This window comes from Lissotriton vulgaris, chromosome 5 (assembly GCF_964263255.1).
Source record: "Lissotriton vulgaris chromosome 5, aLisVul1.2, whole genome shotgun sequence".
NCBI lineage: Eukaryota > Metazoa > Chordata > Amphibia > Caudata > Salamandridae > Lissotriton > Lissotriton vulgaris.
Window position 1 is genome coordinate 72,378,254 of NC_141693.1, and position 18,529 is coordinate 72,396,782.

The 18,529-nt window shown below is 48.0% G+C and overlaps 1 pseudogene; it reads left to right on the plus strand.

Moving 5' to 3' along the window:
* The first annotated feature begins 5,431 nt into the window (after nucleotides 1–5,431).
* Nucleotides 5,432–6,186, plus strand: LOC147710217 (coenzyme Q-binding protein COQ10 homolog B, mitochondrial pseudogene; annotated as a pseudogene).
* Nucleotides 6,187–18,529: the final 12,343 nt, after the last annotated feature.

Here is an 18,529-nt window from a genome sequence, read left to right on the forward strand (position 1 = left end):
ACAATATGCCTGACCCCCTGGTGTCCCTGCTAGAAAGATGGGAGTGTGATGTTGGGGCTTGGAGGATAATGATTGGCAGGACGCCCTACAGAGCTCCTGCGAGATCGCAATACGGACTTGGTTCCGCCTCGTGCAATTAAAAATCTTGCATTGGGTGTCCTACCCGGGTACCCACCTGTTCTCCTGGGGCAGAAGTCAGTCTCCTTTGTGTTTGAGGGGGTGTCAGGGGGAGGGTACTTTTTTCTACATCCTTTGGGAATGCCCGAACATAGTGCCCTTCTGAACCAAAGTAGCACATACAATGGCGGCAGTAGTGGGAGTGCCGGTCCCGGTGGAACCCAGGTGGCTGCTACTTATGATTAAAGGTGTGACGGACTGGTCCAGGTACAACGAGATTTGGTTAGCTACTGCGGCTGGGGTAGCAAAACGCATTATAGCCAGTTACTGAGGGTGCAGGCGCCCCCACCATGAGACCAATGGCTAAGGGACCTGGATTGGTGTCAGAGGGTGGAAGAAATGATCTACAAGTCCAGAGGCTGTGCCAGGAAATGGAAGAGAGTGTGGGGTCCCTGTTTGAGGTATCGAGCCATGAGGGGGGGTGTTGGATGAGAGGTACTGCTGTAACTGGCCCTTTCTGCTGCCAAGTTTGTCTTCAAATGTGCAATGTAATGTTGTTTTTCTACAAGCCTATTGAACACTGCTGTGAAATGTATGAGACCTTGAGCAAAGTTAATAAAAAGACTTTAAAAAAAAAAACTGGTCCTACAGAGCGTGGTTGTTAGCACTTAGGGGCATATGATCAAGCCCCCATTGTCACCACAACGTCACATTTTGTGGCGTTGTGGTGGCGATATGGTCAGAGCCCTATTATCAAGGCAGCGTTAAGCCACTTGAACGTACTGCGCCTACTCTGAAAGAGCATAGATGTTGGAAATACGGCGGGACTAATTAAGTTCTGTTCCCATTGTGAAGCGCTCTGACGCCTTCGGGTAAAGTCCGCGCTATATAAAAATGCATAAATAAATAAATAAATAAATAAATAAATAAATAAAAAGATGCCAAAACCAGTGCTTCTGCCTTTACCTCTTTGAAGTGTTAGGCCTGGTTCAGCTCGGCCTGAGATCGGGTTTATAGTTGCATGATGATGGGAAATCCAGGGTCACGCAGAACAGCATCTCCCTGTGTAAATCCTGCCCCAGGAGCTGAAATGGGGTAAGTCGTTACACACATTCACCTGCTCAGTCCCACTCTCCCTAGCAGTTAAGAGAATTGACCAGCCAATCCTGGCGCTGTATGCAGCGCCAGTATTGGCTAGGGGGGGGCAGCATGACTGCTCGCCCAGTCGCCCTGTGCAACCCCGGGGGCTGCGGCCCGCCCCCTGGGCCTCTCTCTAAGGGGAAATTCACAGGAAAACAATCTGCGCATGCGCGGGCTAGTTTATGCCCAAAAATCCACTTGCGCAGCTGCAGCAGGCCCACCCCCCGACGCACTCCGGAAAAGTCGGTTGTCTCCCGGATTCCCGGCCGGCGGGTAGCGCGATTATTTTAATATTTTAATTTGACGAGGCGGTGGGTCCATGGGGCTACGACCCTACACCCCAATGGACGCACCGCGCCTGTTGAAATTGCCGCTGCCACCTATTATCAAGGGCGGTAAAAATAGGTGGCAGTGCTGAACTTAAGACCAGAAAAAGCCTGGTCTTAAGGTGGCAAAACGAGGAGAAATGATTTATTTCTCCTCGTTTTTGCTTTTTCTATGTGTGCTGCCTTGTGCAGCACACATGGAAAAAGCTAAATGCAATTTTTTGTTTATGTACAGGAAGGTGTCCCATTTTCTAAAATGCCGTTTTGTAACTTGCATGTGTGCTGCATGAAGCAGCACACATATAAGTTACAAACTGTCATTTTCGGTTTGTTTATGTGCAGGAAGGGACACCTTCCTGTACGCAAAACAAACATCCCTGCTGGCAGACACCCATGCACGCTGGTGCAAGGGTGCATGCGTTGGCGCTAAGTTGTGAAACTTAGCACCATTGCAGGGGTAAAAGCTAGGCTGCACCATATCATTGATAATATGGTGCAGCCTTGCTTTTCCAAAGTGGCAGAGAGAGGCGTTAACCCAAGAAGGCTAACGCCTCTTTCTGCCACTTCCTTACTAATATGCCCCTTAATCTTCAAACTAACGAAAACCAGTGTCACCTGTCACGTGGGCTATCTCTGTCTGCACGCTTATTTCTAGAAACCAACACAATCCATTCATCAACAGAGCCTCTTTAAGAAGCCAATCACTGTCTTTGTCGATGGCACCACTGTACTCCAAGCAGCCACAGAGTACTGTGCTGAGGGCCCCCCTGCAGCTCTGAGGCCCACCGCACTGCGGGGCCTGCGGAGGCCTGTGCTACGCCCCTGCTGGGGCAGCACCACAACCTTACGCCTCCCCAGAGCAGGCATATCATGAAGAAATATTTGTCTTTCTCCCTGGTTTTTCCTCTTTCTATGAGCAGCACACACAGAAAGAGGAAAACGCCTCTCAGAATTGTTTTTGTGCAGGAAGGTGCCGCTTCCTGCACAAAAACAATCTTGACTGCAAAGAAGGCACCCTAGCATCGTGGTGCAAGGGTGCCTACGTTGGCGTTAGGCAGCAAAATATGCGCCGGCGCAGGAGGAAAGGACAGGAATGCACCGTATTTAATCAATACTGGGCATTCCTGCCCTTTCACATTGGCATAGGGCAGCGTAGCAAGACTCGCGGTGCTGCCCAGCACCAATTACTCATAAATGAGGCAGTCAGTGCACATGAAGCAGTGGTTGAAAAACCCATGTTTCACTGGAATTATTACAATCTCATGAATTGTTTCCATTCTACCTTGACATTATCATTCCAATTGATTATGACTTTTATTCAGATTTCATTGCAAGCATCTAATTGGTCATAAGTATAAAAATGCATTAAACAAATTAAAGCACGGAAACATACTGCTCCTATTTACATTTGGTCTTAGTTTGAGACACTTTTTTGCATATAGCTACAATATTATTTCGAAAATACAGCACATTGGTCGTTGAACATCGAAAACAGTATCAGTGAAAACATTCACTTCTTCATGCAAAGTACACTTTTTACATAGTGAAAATGGTGTCTATAAAACCCCACATCATTTACACCATAGTGAACCTTTTTATTATGTAGGACAACACTTTAGCCAGTGCGACTGGAATTATGCGATGTTCTGGCTGCCGCATTTTCTACATAAATATGGAATCTCCATATTTGCCACATAATTCATCATCTGCTGCACAATCTGCAGATTTCCACGAAAAAAATATTTCTATCTGAAATGGACCAAAAGTTGCTAACATTTGCAGCAACATGTGTTGCCACACAGTGGAATTCCCTTTGAATTGGTCACTTTTCTGTGGCTTATTTCTGTATGCGTGTGTTAAAGGGGTACTACTAATCCTGTGAAACCTTTGCGCAGACAGTGCTAACTTGTAAAAATGTTACAATCACGAGGTAATACGAACACTAAATTTGCTGCAATACGCCACATAATTTGCCTTCTTTTGCAGCATAATTTAGTCAACTCTGACACATAAATTGGGCCTTCCCTGGAGCATAATTCCAGTGTCCTTTACAATAGCCCAGTACTGGCTCAGGGTTTACAAAGATCAGACTATGCTCAGGGTGTCCCAATAACAACGGGACTGGTGCGGCAGATGGAGCTATGACGAGGCCCCCGGGCGGAAACCATTAATATTGTACTTACCGTGGAGACTGAGCAACATGGTCGATGCCCATTGGAGCTGTTTAGGCAGCTATCGAAGAGTTTGGCTCTGGTTCACCCCCTCAGCCGTCACCTACCCAGCCGGACATTGGAGATAGTTTTTCTTTGTCTCCTCGCTGTGTTTCCTTTCCTCCACCACCTCCTCCCTCCGTGATCCTGTGGCCACCTCCCCTTTCCAGCTGATGCGTTGATATCTCTTGTTACTGTGTAAACACTATTTTTCTCCTTACGTTTATTCTTGGCTCCTGTAACTGATGTGAATTTGTAACCTATAACTCGCTGATCCTCATGTAAAGCTGCGGTGCCCGAGCAACTTTGGCTGATGCCCGGTGGAGCTGTCATATGCAGCTATAAAGGAGTTTGGCTCTGGTCCACCGCTCGGCCGGCACCTACCAGCCAGACATTGTTTTCCTTGCGTACCCATTGTGTTTTCCAACCTGCATTCCCTACCCCGTTTACCATTCCCCCGCTACCTCTTAACTCCCCATAAGACGTGGGTATGCGCTAATAATCTCACATTATTGTGTAATCTCAAGTTTCTTCTTTTCTCCTATGTCCATATTTATAAACTATTCGGCCTTCAACCTTGATGGCCCTTACTCAATGCTTCATTGGACCATAACAAATTCACTTTATGCATGACTTTCTACAACAGAGTAATAGTTTACCCAACTCAATGAAAAAATGAAAAACTAAATCAATCCTGACAGGATTGGAACCTGTCACCGGCAGATTAGACACAGCCCTCAGAAGCTAACTTTTAATTGGCTGAGCTCCCTCCCTTTGCGGTTGTTTGGCAAAGGTCAGAGATGTTTAATAAACTGGAATGCCTGAGGCAGAAAGGCGCTAAATAGTCCCTTTTGCTGCAGGATTCACCTTCATCGACAATAGCAGTTGGAGCAGTGGCGGCTGGTCCATGGGGGCGTTTGGGCGCCGCCCCCCCTGTTTTCTCGCCGTGCGAGGAGGCAAACAAAGGTAGTTATTACCAATGATAATAACTACCATTTGTTTCTGCCTTGCCTTCTCCGCATGACGAGAAAACAGAAGTTCCTGTGTGGGAGGTGTTACGCGAGGGCAGGGGGGAGCGGCTTGCCCACTGTTCGTAATACTGTCTGTTTGGGCTGCCTGAGAGGCTACCCAAACAGACAGTATTTACACAGTAGGCAAGCCGCTCCCCCCTGCCCTCGCGTAACCCCTCCCACTCTCCCTGCTCTCTGTATGCTGCTGTGCTGCAGCATACAGAGAGAAATGACGTCAGTAGGGGGCAGCCGGCCGAACCTATCACAGCGCTGTGCTGTGGTTGAGGGGAGGGGAGGGAGGCTGCCTGCAGCCTTCCTGCTGCGTCACGACGAGTCAACACCACGGAATTCAAACAGGACGGCGCCGCGGGAGTCAGGACCTGAAGGCGGGAAGCGGAGCCTAAGGTAAGTGCAGGGCCCCGGATCACTGGCGCTGCTTATTCTGCTAAATGATCGGTGTACAGCAGCAGAGGCACTTTTAGGGGTGGGACTGAGGACAGCAAGGCAGCCACCGCGGAAACAGGGCTGGGAGACAATGGAGCAGCGCTCTACAAGGTGAGGCCGGAGGGACTGTGGCGTTGTAGGAGAGCAGCGGCGGGTGGAGTTGTCCTCGGGAGTGAGTGACTTCACACTCATTTGAAGAGTACTACCGGCCGTGAGCGGGCACCATGGCGAAGAGCGGCCGGGCGCTGAGGAGGGTGATCACCGGCTTGGCGGAGTGCCCGGCTCACGGCAGGGTGACGGCTGTGCGGCGCGCCTCCGTTACCGGACATTTACCTTCTTGTGGTATACTGATGAGCAGGTGCTCCGCTTCACAGGCGTTCCTACCTAGTCCTCTTGCCTCATAAAGAACATTATTCAGCTTTTCTGCACCATTCTCGGACAAAAGAAAAGAGTATGCGGAGAGAAGAATTCTCGGGTATTCCATGCAGGAAATGTATGATGTGGTGGCGATTGTTGATCAGTACAAACATTTTGTGCCCTGGTGTAAAAAATCAGATGTTGTATCGAAGAGAAGTGGCTACCTCAAAGCACAGCTGGAGATCGGATTTGCCCCTGTGGTGGAGAAGTATACATCAGTCGTTACTCTAGTGAGACCACACTTAGTTAAGGCATCCTGCACAGATGGGAAATTGTTTAATCACCTTGAAACAGAATGGCGATTTAGCCCTGGAATCCCGGGGTATCCTAGAACATGCACCTTGGATTTTTCAGTCTCGTTTGAATTCCGGTCATTGATACACTCTCAACTAGCTACCGTATTTTTCGATGAGGTTGTTAAACAGATGGTTGCAGCCTTTGAAAGAAGAGCATCCAAACTCTATGGCCCAGAGACTGTAATCCCGCGTGAATTAATGCATCATGAAGTGCACCACACGTGAAGCTTGACAGAAATACATCCACTTCTAGGAGCAGATTCTGGAGCTTTGATATATCCCCTCCAAAAGATATGCCCAGGGTCAAAGTGCAGCCGCCCTTACGTTCCAAACGCCAGAATAGTGTTTTAACCACTTCTGAGGTGAGGGATTAAGTACAGTGATACAGCGGACCTGAGGTGCGGGAGCAGGGGTGAAGCCACGGTTTACGCAAGAGCAAGTAGAACAAGCCCATGGGATAGTGGTGTCTGGTGTGGTAACTCATTTGAGGTGAGCAGGTGATCCCCATAGTTTTTTCTCAATCGCTACGGTGCTCTATGAAATTCATTTTCCGCCCCACCACTAACAAATGTCACCAGCTGCCACTGAGTTGGAGGCTGCCTCTGTCTATCTAAACAAGTAGGCGGCCCCCTCTTATGGTCCCTGCCGGAGTGACCTGGCACTGACCACCAAGGTCAACCTGTGAATCGGAGGCAGCGCTGAGAAGGCACCAATAATCGATCATTCTCATCGCCAGCAATGAGCGCTCTAATCCACCAGGGTAAAATGAATGAACCATATGTTTATTATAAGGCACTTGTGTACCAAGTAGTCTCACGTGGCACTTCCTTCCTTCCATCAATTTATTCGAATGCCCTGAGCCCACTGGCCCGTTCCAAGTAGTTAGCACCTTAGAATTGTAATCAGTCTGTCAGTCAGTCACGTGAAAGCGCGAATAAACAAGTAAGCATCATGGGATACTTTTCATAGATATAGCGCTGTCTTTCCAATTTTCCAGGCGCGACAGCTGCCTTCTCCAGTCCTGCAACATACGTCTGCATTTCCTACAACCCCTCCAACACCAGCACGGTGTCACCCGAGGTGCACAGACAAAATATCGACTCCAAAATATCGACGGGACATAATATCGAGTTATAAATATAGACTGGACAAAATATCGACTGGACATAATATTGACTACAAAAATATCGTTTTTCAGGTAAGTGAAGTAATATCGACTGTATAAAATATAGATAGCAAAAATATCGAATTTTTAATAATATATAATATTTTATAGTGTATTTTTATGTAATAATATGTGTGAAAAGTGTGTATTAATGTTATAAAATATTTTATTAAATGAATTTTGTTTTTTTAATAATTGTGTAATGTAATTCTGTAGCGGGTTGTGGGTTTATAGGGGAATAGGGTGGGAAGTAATTTAATAATAATTAATTAATTAATATATGTTTGTAAATATTTATAATTAATAAGTAATTGATAATTAATTAATAATAATTAGTTAATTAAAATAATTTTGTACATATTTTGTATTAGTAATTAATTGGTAACTAATTATTTGTAATTAGTTAATTACATTAATTAGAGTACATTTTTATATATATAATTTTGTGTTATTGTTAAGTAATTAATTGGGAATAAATAATATTACTTATTAAAATAATTACAGCTAATGTGCTAATATATTTACTTTATTGTTATTGTTAATTAATAATTATTTGGTAATTAAATAATATTGATACATTGTGGGTAAAGGAGTATTTTTAGGGTTCAGGGTCAGTTTTTAGTTTTTGGGTAAAGGGGCATTTTTAGGGTTCAGGGTCAGTTTTTAGTTTTTGGGTAAAGGGGTATTTTTAGGGTTCAGGGTCAGTTTTCAGTTTTTGGGTAAAGGGGCATTTTTTGGGTTAAGGGTCAGTTTTCAGTTTTTGGGTAAAGGGGCATTTTTAGGGTTCAGGGTCAGTTTTTAGTTTTTGGGTAAAGGGGCATTTTTAGGGTTCAGGGTCAGTTTTCAGTTTTTGGGTAAAGGGGCATTTTTAGGGTTCAGGGTCAGTTTTTAGTTTTTGGGTAAAGGGGTATTATTAGGGTTCAGGGTCAGTTTTTAGTTTTTGGGTAAAGGGGCATTTTTAGGGTTCAGGGTCAGTTTTTAGTTTTTGGGTAAAGGGGTATTTTTAGGGTTCAGGGTCAGTTTTGGGTTTTTGGGTAAAGGGGTATATTTTAGGGTTCAGGGTCAACAAATAAGATTGTAAAAAAATATTTTTATTATTTTCATTTATTATTTAATTATTATAATTTAATTTAAGTATTTTTAAGTATATTTTAGTAATTAAAATTTAATATTAATTTAATTTAACACTGTTTTTAATAAAGTCGATATTTTTTACATCTATATTATTGTTAACGATATTTTGTACTCGATATTTTTGTACTTACCTGTTTGTAGATACAAACTCGATATTTTGACTGTCGATATTTTGTCCACGATATTTTGGCAAGTCGATATTTTGTCCCTCGATATTATTTCCGTGATCCGTCACCCGAATCTCCCCAGCTCAATTGGTATCACAGCATCACTTAGAAACTTAAATGCACAGGAATGACACCTGCCTGGCGGTGGCGCGTGCCACTGCAGGGCCACCTGTAAGCTGAGGGGCCAAGGTGCAGCATGCGGCCTCTCACTGAAGGAATTCTAGAGGCCTTGTGTTATCACCTAAGGAGTGTGAACAACATGTGCACTTCTTCTACACGCCACCAGAAGCAGAAACATTTTAAGGCATGGGCAAAGTGGGCTCTGGCCTAGGGCCCAGCCTTCCTGGGGGCCCCCTGAGAGAGTCTTGTCCTGATGAACTTCAGTAATTCAGATTGTTGTAAATAGCATGTCCTTTAATTTATTTTTAAAGAGGGGAATGTGTGAGAGTCTATTGCAGACATATTTTAGACAAATGTGTTTATGTTTCATGCAAAATTCATTAAAAAGTTTATTTTTGATCAAAACAGGTCCTCACACGGGAGGGGGCACATAGATTATTTGCAGTAATATTAATGAGATGGCGCGGTGTTACAATATTGAAAACAAATATCCCTGAATTTTAGATGTAAACACATTTTGTTTTGGATCAGTGTGCCTGTGCACTGTCAGTGACTTGGCCAAAGAGGGCATGAAAGAGCTGTATAACTGGATCATATATTTAAATCTGTTCCTAACAGGGGTCCCCAAAATACTTTTGCCCAGGGCCCCCAAAATCCTCAAGACGTCCCTTCGGAGGAGTTGCTACTGTTGAGATATCAGAGTAAAAAGTTAATCAAGATCTGTTTTCTGAGGCCTCTGATTGTTTAGAAATAAAATACCTTTGCAGTGGGTTGTCTTGGTGGCAGGGTCTTTCTGGTTCTTTGCAGAGTCCTTTAGAAGGAGATAGTTCATTGTAATGTACAAAGGAAACCAAAAAAGAGGGGGGGTTTATATCACATATAATACTACATCACTCCACACTTGGGAAAGGAAGAGGCACAAAGGGCCCGATTCACAGAACTAACTTAAGACAAAATCCTAAACTTACTACCATTTTGGTATTCACAGAAGGCACTTACTCATTTCGGTATTCAAGTTAGTTCTGTGAATCGGGCCCATAGTTTATTAGAAGATTGAAATGCACCCTCAGGAGTCAGAGCAGCTCCATCATCAAAGGCCTGATGGAAACCACTGCTCACCAGCACTCTGGCCAGGGAGGGAAACACGTGAAGGATGAGAAGAGGAGGCACAGTGAGTAGAATGACAATGACAGCTGCACACCCGACACATTCCGAAACACAATAGGATGAGAAGAGGAGGCACAGTGAGTAGAATGAAAATGACAGCTGCGCACCTGGACACATTCCGAAACACATGAGGGATGAGAAGAGGAGGCACAGTGAGTAGAATGACAATGACAGCTGCACACCTGGACACATTCCGAAACACGTGAGGGATGAGAAGAGAAGGCACAGTGAGGAGAATGACAATGACAGCTGCACAGCCGACACATTCTGAAACACATGAGGGATGAGAAGAGAAGGCATAGTGAGGAGAATGACATGACGGCTGCACACCTGGGCACATTCCGAAACACGCGAGGGATGAGAAGAGGAGGCACAGTGAGTAGAATGACAATGACAGCTGCACACCTGGACACGTTCTGAAACACGTGAGGGATGAGAAGAGAAGACACAGTGAGTAGAATGACAATGACAGCTGCACACCTGGACACATTCCGAAACACGCGAGGGATGAGAAGAGGAGGCACAGTGAGTAGAATGACAATGACAGCTGCACACCTGGACACGTTCTGAAACACGTGAGGGGTGAGAAGAGAAGACACAGTGAGTAGAATGACAATGATAGCTGCACACCTGGACACATTCCGAAACACGTGAGGGATCAGAAGAGGAGGCACAGTGAGTAGAATGACAATGACAGCTGCACACCTGGACACATTCTGAAACACGATAGGGATGAGAAGAGGAGGCACAGTGAGTAGAATGACAATGACAGCTGCACACCCGGACACATTCCGAAACACGTGAGGGATGAGAAGAGAAGACACAGTGAGTAGAATGACAATGACAGCTGCACACCTGGACACATTCCGAAACACGCGAGGGATGAGAAGAGGAGGCACAGTGAGTAGAATGACAATGACAGTTGCACACCTGGACACATTCCGAACCACGTGAGGGATGAGAAGAGGAGACACAGTGAGTAGAATGACAATGACAGCTGCACACCCGACACATTCCGAAACACGTGAGGGATGAGAAGAGAAGACACAGTGAGTAGAATGACAATGACAGCTGCACACCTGGACACATTCTGAAACACGATAGGGATGAGAAGAGGAGGCACAGTGAGTAGAATGACAGCTGCACACCCGACACATTCCGAAACATGTGAGGGATGAGAAGAGGAGGCCCAGTGAGTAGAATGACAATGACAGCAACACACCCGGACACATTCCGAAACACGATAGGGATGAGAAGAGAAGGCACAGTGAGTAGAAGGACAATGACAGCTGCACACCTGGGCACATTCTGAAACACGTGAGGGATGAGAAGAGGAGGCACAGTGAGTAGAATTGCAATGACAGCTGCACACCCGGCACATTCCGAAACAAGATAGGGATGAGAAGAGGAGGCACAGTGAGTAGAATGACAATGACAGCTGCACATCTGGGCACATTCTGAAACACGTGAGGGATGAGCAGAGGAGGCACAGTGAGTAGAATGACAATGACAGCTGCACATCTGGGCACATTCTGAAACACGTGAGGGATGAGCAGAGGAGGCACAGTGAGTAGAATGACAATGACACTGCACACCTGGACACATTCCGAAACACGTGAGGGATGAGAAGAGGAGGAACAGTGAGTAGAAGGACAATGACAGCTGCACACCCGACACATTCTGAAACACGTGAGGGATGAGAAGAGGAGGCACAGTGAGTAGAAGGACAATGACAGCTGCACACCTGGGCACATTCCGAAACACGATAGGGATGAGAAGAGGAGGCACAGTGAGTAGAATGACAATGACAGCAGCACATCTGGGCACATTCTGAAACACGTGAGGGATGAGCAGAGGAGGCACAGTGAGTAGAATGACAATGACAGCTGCACACCTGGACACATTCCGAAACACGTGAGGGATCAGAAGAGGAGGCACAGTGAGTAGAATGACAATGACAGCTGCACACCTGGACACATTCCGAAACACGCGAGGCATGAGAAGAGGAGGCACAGTGAGTAGAATGACAATGACAGCTGCACACCTGGACACATTCCGAAACACGATAGGGATGAGAAGAGGAGGCACAGTGAGTAGAATGACAATGACAGCTGCACACCTGGACACATTCCGAAACACGATAGGGATGAGAAGAGGAGGCACAGTGAGTAGAATTGCAATGACAGCTGCACATCTGGGCACATTCTGAAACACGTGGGGGATGAGCAGAGGAGGCACAGTGAGTAGAATGACAATGACAGCTGCACATCTGGGCACGTTCTGAAACACGTGAGGGATGAGCAGAGGAGGCACAGTGAGTAAGTTCAAGTTCAAGTTCAGGAATTTGTATAGCGCACTACTCACCCAGAGGGTCTCAAGGCGCTTGAGGGAGGGTGGGTGCATTACTTATGGAATAGCCAGGTTTTTAGTTGCTTTCTAAAGGAGAGGTGGTTCTGTGTAAGACGGAGGTGAGTGGGGAGGGAATTCCAGGTCTTGGCCGCTAAGTAGGAGAAGGATCTTCCACCCATGGTGGATCTGTGGATGCGCGGAACTGCGGCGAGGGCTTGATTGGATGATCGTAGTTGGCGGGTGGGTGTGTAGAAGGCCAGTCTTGTGTTGAGGCATTCGGGTCCTAGGTTGTAGAGGGCCTTGTGTGCGTGGGTGAGGAGACAGAACGTTATTCTCTTGTTGACGGGGAGCCAGTGGAGATCCTTCAGGTGACCGGAAATGTGAGCATGACGGGGGATGTCCAGTATGAGTCTGGCTGAGGCGTTTTGGATGCGTTGGAGTTTTTTCTGTAGTTTGGCTGTGGTCCCGGCGTAAAGGGTATTTCCATAGTCCAGACAGCTGGTGACCAGTGCATGGGTGACTGTCTTTCTTGTTTCGGTGGGGATCCAGCGGAAGATTTTTTGAGCATGCGTAGGATGTTGAAGCAGGAAGATGATACGGCGTTGACTTGTCTGGTCATCGAGAGGGAGGAGTCTAGGATGAAGCCCAGGTTGCGTGCGTGATCTGTAGGTATGGGTGCTGTACCCAGGGCCGGTGGCCACCAAGAGTCGTCCCAGGCAGAGGGGGATGATCCTAAGATGAGGACTTCTGTTTTGTCCGAGTTAAGTTTCAAACGGCTGTTCTTCATCCATTCAGCTACTTCTTTCATTCCATCGTGTAGATTGGTTTTGGCGGAGTTTGGGTCTTTGGTGAGGGAGACGATTAGCTGGGTGTCGTCTGCGTAGGAGATGATGTTGAGGTTGTGTTGGCGCGCGATGGATGCGAGGGGACTTATGTATACGTTGAAGAGGGTGGGGCTGAGTGAAGATCCTTGTGGTACACCACAGATGACTTCGGTGGCCTCTGATTTGAATGGGGGAAGGCGGACTCTCTGGGTTCTTCCGGCCAGGAACGAGATGATCCAATCCAAAGCTTTTCCTTGTATTCCAAAGTTGTTGAGGCGTTGTATGAGTGTGCTATGACATACTGTGTCGAAGGTGGCGGAGAGGTCAAGTAGGATGAGGGCAACTGTTTCTCCGTTGTCCAGTAGCGTTCGGATGTCGTCTGTAGCTGCGATGAGGGCGGTTTTGGTGCTGTGTTTGGCTCGGAAGCCGGACTGTGAAGGGTCGAGGGAGCTGTGGATTCGAGGAAGGCGGCGAGCTGACTATTGACGGCTTTCCCAATGACTTTGGCAGGGAATGGGAGGAGTGAGATGGGGCGGTAGTTCTTAAGTTCAGAGGGGTCTGCTGTGGGTTTCTTCAGAAGGGCGCTGAGTTCGGCATGTTTCCAGCTTTCCGGGAAGGTAGCGGAGTTGAAGGAACAGTTGATGACATCGCGGAGATGGGGTGCGATGATGGAGTCTGCTTTGTTGAAGATGTGGTGGGGACATGGGTCGGTTGGCGATCCTGAGTGAATGGAGTTCATCAGGCGGATGGTGTCTTCAGTGGTGATTGGGTTCCAGGCGAGAAGGTTGTGAGAGTGCTGTTTTGGTTCGGAGGTGGGTGGAGTGGGCTGTTCATCGGACTGGGTTTCAAAGCTGTTATTTATGTCGGCGATTTTGTTGTGGAAGAAAGAGGATAAAGAGTCGCAGATGTCTTGGGAGGGAGTGATGTCGTTGGTGCCGGCGGTGGGGTTGGTAAATTCTTTGACGATGTTGAATAGTTCCTTGCTGTTGTGGACGTTGTTGTCGAGTCGATCCTTGAATGCTGATTTCTTGGTGGATCGGATCAATTGGTGGTGTTTGCGGGTGGCGTCTTTGAAGGTGGTCAGGTTGTCAGAGGTTGGGTTTTTTCTCCAGGATTTCTCGAGGGTACGGCAAAACTTCTTGGATTTTTTAAGGTCATTGTTCAACCAGGGGGCTTTTTTGCTACCTTGTTTGATCTGATGGTTTTTCAAGGGTGCTAATACGTCTGCGCTGTGGGTGAGCCATTGTGTGAGTTTGGTGGCAGCTTGGTTTGGGTCCGATGATATGGCAGGAGGGTTTTGATTTAGCGATGTGAAGAGTTGGTCGGTGGTGATTTTGTCCCAGTTTCTTCGAGGAATAGGTTGTGGGGGGTTGTGGGTCGTGGTCTTTTTGTAGCTGAAGTGAACGCAGTTGTGGTCTGTCCAATGGAGAGCTGTGGTGTGATCGAAGGAAATGTGTTTGCTGGAGGTGAAGATAGGGTCGAGCGTGTGTCCAGCAAGGTGGGTGGGGATGTCAACAAGTTGTATAAGTCCGAGATTGGCCAGGTTGTCCAGAAGGGTGGTGGTGTTGCTGTCGTTTTTCTTTTCCAGGTGGAAGTTGAGGTCTCCCAGTAGAATGTAGTTCTCGGAGGTGAGGGCATGTGGGCTGATGAAGTCGGTGATGTCTTCGTTGAATTGTGTGCGGGTTCCTGGTGGTCTGTAGATGAGGGTGCCTCTAAGTGTGGTCCTGGGGTCGGTATGGATCTGGAAATGAAGGTGTTCGGCGGTCGCGAGGTTATCATCGGAGCTGGTCGTGATTCGGATGGTGTTCTTATGGACGATGGCGATGCCTCCTCCTGTTTGGTTGGTGCGGTCTTTTCGGATGATTTTGTAAGCGTCCGGGATGGCTATGGCGATGTCGGGTGCTGATGAAGCGTTCATCCAGGTTTCTGTAAGGAAGGTGACGTCCGGCGATGCAGTGTCGAGTAGGTCCCAGAGTTCAGTGGCGTGTCTGTGGACCGAGCAGGTGTTCAGCAGGATGCACTTCAGGTGGTTGGAGTTGGCACTGTGTTTGGAGGTGGTGGATTTGGTGTGTGTCCTGGTGCAGGCGAACTTGCACGAGTGGCATGCGAATGGACCATGGGTGTGTCCTGGGGCAGCTTCGCAGCATTGTGGGGTGCGTCTGGGGTTAAGGGCAAGGAGGGTTGCGGCGTCATACGTTATGCGGGAGGAGTGGGTTTTGCGAGGACCAGGGGGTCTGGCGCTGGGCGCGGTCCAGGTGCCGACGGGCGTAGACGGGCTTACCTTTGGCGCACCTTCGGCGCGACCGCTGCGCGTGACCGCTGCACGCATGGGCATCAGTCATATGTGGATAGTGGAAGGGGAGGGGCGAGGGAGGGTCAGCTGGGAGGCGGGAGCGGGGCGGAGCTATGGGCCGGGAGGCACACTCACAAAATGGCAGCAAAAACAAACGTGAAAACGGGGCGAGTATGTATGTGCAAGCAGGCAAGGATCTTAACAACATTCAAAGCGGACTTTTTACAAAAGCGCTACAGTATTATGCCAGCACGAGCAAACAACAATGATTCAGGCACAAATTGCAATGCGCGTTAAATATGCAACAAGCGCTACGCTGAAAAAAAGGCACTGAGCGCTGATCGTGGTAATTGGCAGAGAGCAGCAAAGCAGCTAAGCGATACGATACCAGCTAGCCAGGGGAGCGTGGGGAGCGACAGCTGCACACCTGGACACATTCCGAAACACATGAGGGATGAGAAGAGGAGGCACAGTGAGTAGAATGACAATGACAGCTGCACACCTGGACACATTCCGAAACACGTGAGGGATGAGAAGAGGAGGCACAGTGAGTAGAATGACAATGACAGTTGCACACCTGGACACATTCCGAAACACGATAGGGATGAGAAGAGGAGGCACAGTGAGTAGAATGACAATGACAGCTGCACACCTGGACACATTCCGAAATACGATAGGGATGAGAAGAGGAGGCACAGTGAGTAAAATGACAATGACAGCTGCACACCTGGACACATTCCGAAACACAATAGGGATGAGAAGAGGAGGCACAGTGAGTAGAATTGCAATGACAGCTGCACACCGGGGCACATTCCGAAACACGATAGGGATGAGAAGAGGAGGCACAGTGAGTAGAATGACAATGACAGCTGCACACCTGGACACATTCCGAAACACGATAGGGATGAGAAGAGGAGGCACAGTGAGTAGAATTGCAATGACAGCTGCACACCTGGACACATTCTGAAACACGTGAGGGATGAGAAGAGGAGGCACAGTGAGTAGAATGACAATGACAGCTGCACACCTGGGCACATTCTGAACCTTGTTACATGCAGCGCAGAGGACTAGCAGGGTAGGGCTACAGATTGGTTGTTGTCAAGGACTCCCCATGAATCACCCATGGGTCTTGCTTCTGTTTGCCTTAAATCCATGATACTGCCAATCATAGGATACATTCTGCACCGCGTCAGAGGCGGCATAGAGGACTAGCAAGTTTAGGGCTGCGGATTGGTTGTTGTCAAGGACTCTACTCACAAATGTCCACGGGTGTTACTTTTGTTTGTTTTAAGCTCCGATTGGCTCTTCATTCTTTGCTTACTAGTGACTATTTTCTAGCTTTTCCTAGAATCACTTGGTAGGTTCGAGACAGAACACCATTGGACAGGACAGGTTGTTGGTGTCGGCGTTGGGCTTTTTCAGCGGGGGCGGGTTACATTAGCTTTCTTCAGGTTGTAGGAACAATGCAGTGGTGCAGAGAACCATTCACAAAGTCTGTACACACCTGGGCTAAGGGGGTGATTGGTTGTTTGAGGAAGCCGGCTGGGCAGAAGTCTGGTGGAGCTCAGGAGGTTGTGATGCTTCAGACCATGAATGTGTAGATAAATACCTGAATATCAGTTGTGTGCGCAGGTGCTCTAGGGGCAGTTTTAAGCTTGATCAGTTCCCCTTTGTTGGTATAGACGTGTAACACCGATCGGCAGCTTTTGTGATGGAGTAATCACGTGTTTAGAGGCGGTACTTCATGTCAGGATTGTAATACACTGGCGGAGCTGCCAGGACTGGTTTTACAGAGGTCTCTGCAAGTTGGAATTGAGGGGATTGGCAGAGTCATTTGCGGACCCCTATGTCAGAGGGGCGAGAGTGTTACCGGTCAGGATTGAAGGATGTTGAAAAAGCTGTACGCACCCCCTACATTTGGAGTAAGAAGATGTGGGGACAGGAATGTCCTCTAATAGTCACTACTGTTTACTAGATTTTTGCCCACAAAACAAGCCTCTGCATGTTCACTGAGAGCTCCTTGTGTAATGACATGAGGTACAAGTTGGGTCATAGGGTCCGGGGGACACCTCCTGTGTACCACTTATGGAGAGAAGGACTACTGTCCTCTCACTCTGCTGAGAGAGACTGGCACTGGAGGAAGCATTGATCACAGGGCCAGGACTTTTAGCTGTCGCCTCGGGAGATGTCTGTTGGGTTTACCTGTTTATAAAAGTCTGCTTGAGTTTCCCTCGACCGGATCCTTTGCACCCTTTCTTTGAAACTTGACTGCAGAGTTGGGTGTGCAGATGCCCCCGGGGGCAGATGAGAGGTCTCTGCACAGATATCTCTGCAGCGAGGCCCGGGACCTGGTTTGCCTGACCCTAAAATGGCGGAGGTCAGGCGGACTTGGGCTTTGAAGGCGGCCTCGTGGTCCCTCACTGTGCCCAGAGGTCGAGCCCTGGCGCACGCTCACTCCCAGGATCTCGGGCGATTGCTCTTTTTGCAGTAGACAATCCAGGCACCTGCAGGCTCCCATGGTCAAGATGGCCAACATGTGAGGAGGATCAGCGATGACAAGGGATTAGCTCTGTTCCGCACAGGCTGGTACCTCCCCTGGATCAACCTCAGGGTTCACAGCCATTGACTGCCCAGTGCGCTGCCTGGTTGCTCCCACCGGGATCTGAGAGCTCTGCTCAGTCCTCCCTTCAGGCGTGAAGGATCAGGGTCCCAGGGCTTGAGTATTCTCTTGTGCCACACACACCAAAGTTAAACCCCACAGCTGCTTTAAAGTAATCGCCCAAGTGATTTGAACTGTGCGAGCACCATGGACCCCTATCCTTCAGAGATGACTGTGTCTGGATTCACATATTGTCTGGGCTCCAGGTCCTAGTGCCCGGCCCTAGCGTTCGACACTTGTTCCCTTCAGACTCCAGGCAACCTAATCCACTGATCCTTTGTAGCCACAGCCTCGCCATCTTGGATAGGGCGGGCCCTTTTGTTCCTGTTTTGGAAGGACGGCTTGTCTGTGCCAAGAACACATGACTAATAAGGTCTCAGGAGATCCACCATGGCACCGCGAGGGTGGTGGCTCTAGCACATGTGCTCCCCTGGGCCCGGCAGCTGTTCTACATAAGACTAACAGGAGTCAAGGCGGGTTGTTCACTGGGATTGGGGCACACACTACAGATCTACCCTTATTAACACTGCTCGATTGCAGAACCTGTGTGTACCCGCATTACCATTGTGCTGTATTTCATGTGTCGACTAAACACCACTGGGTATGGGCTCCCAAGCAGCAAGGCCAAACCCTGCCTTGTGTATACTACAAAAAGATGCCAATGCTGCTATATTAGTAAACCTATCTATTT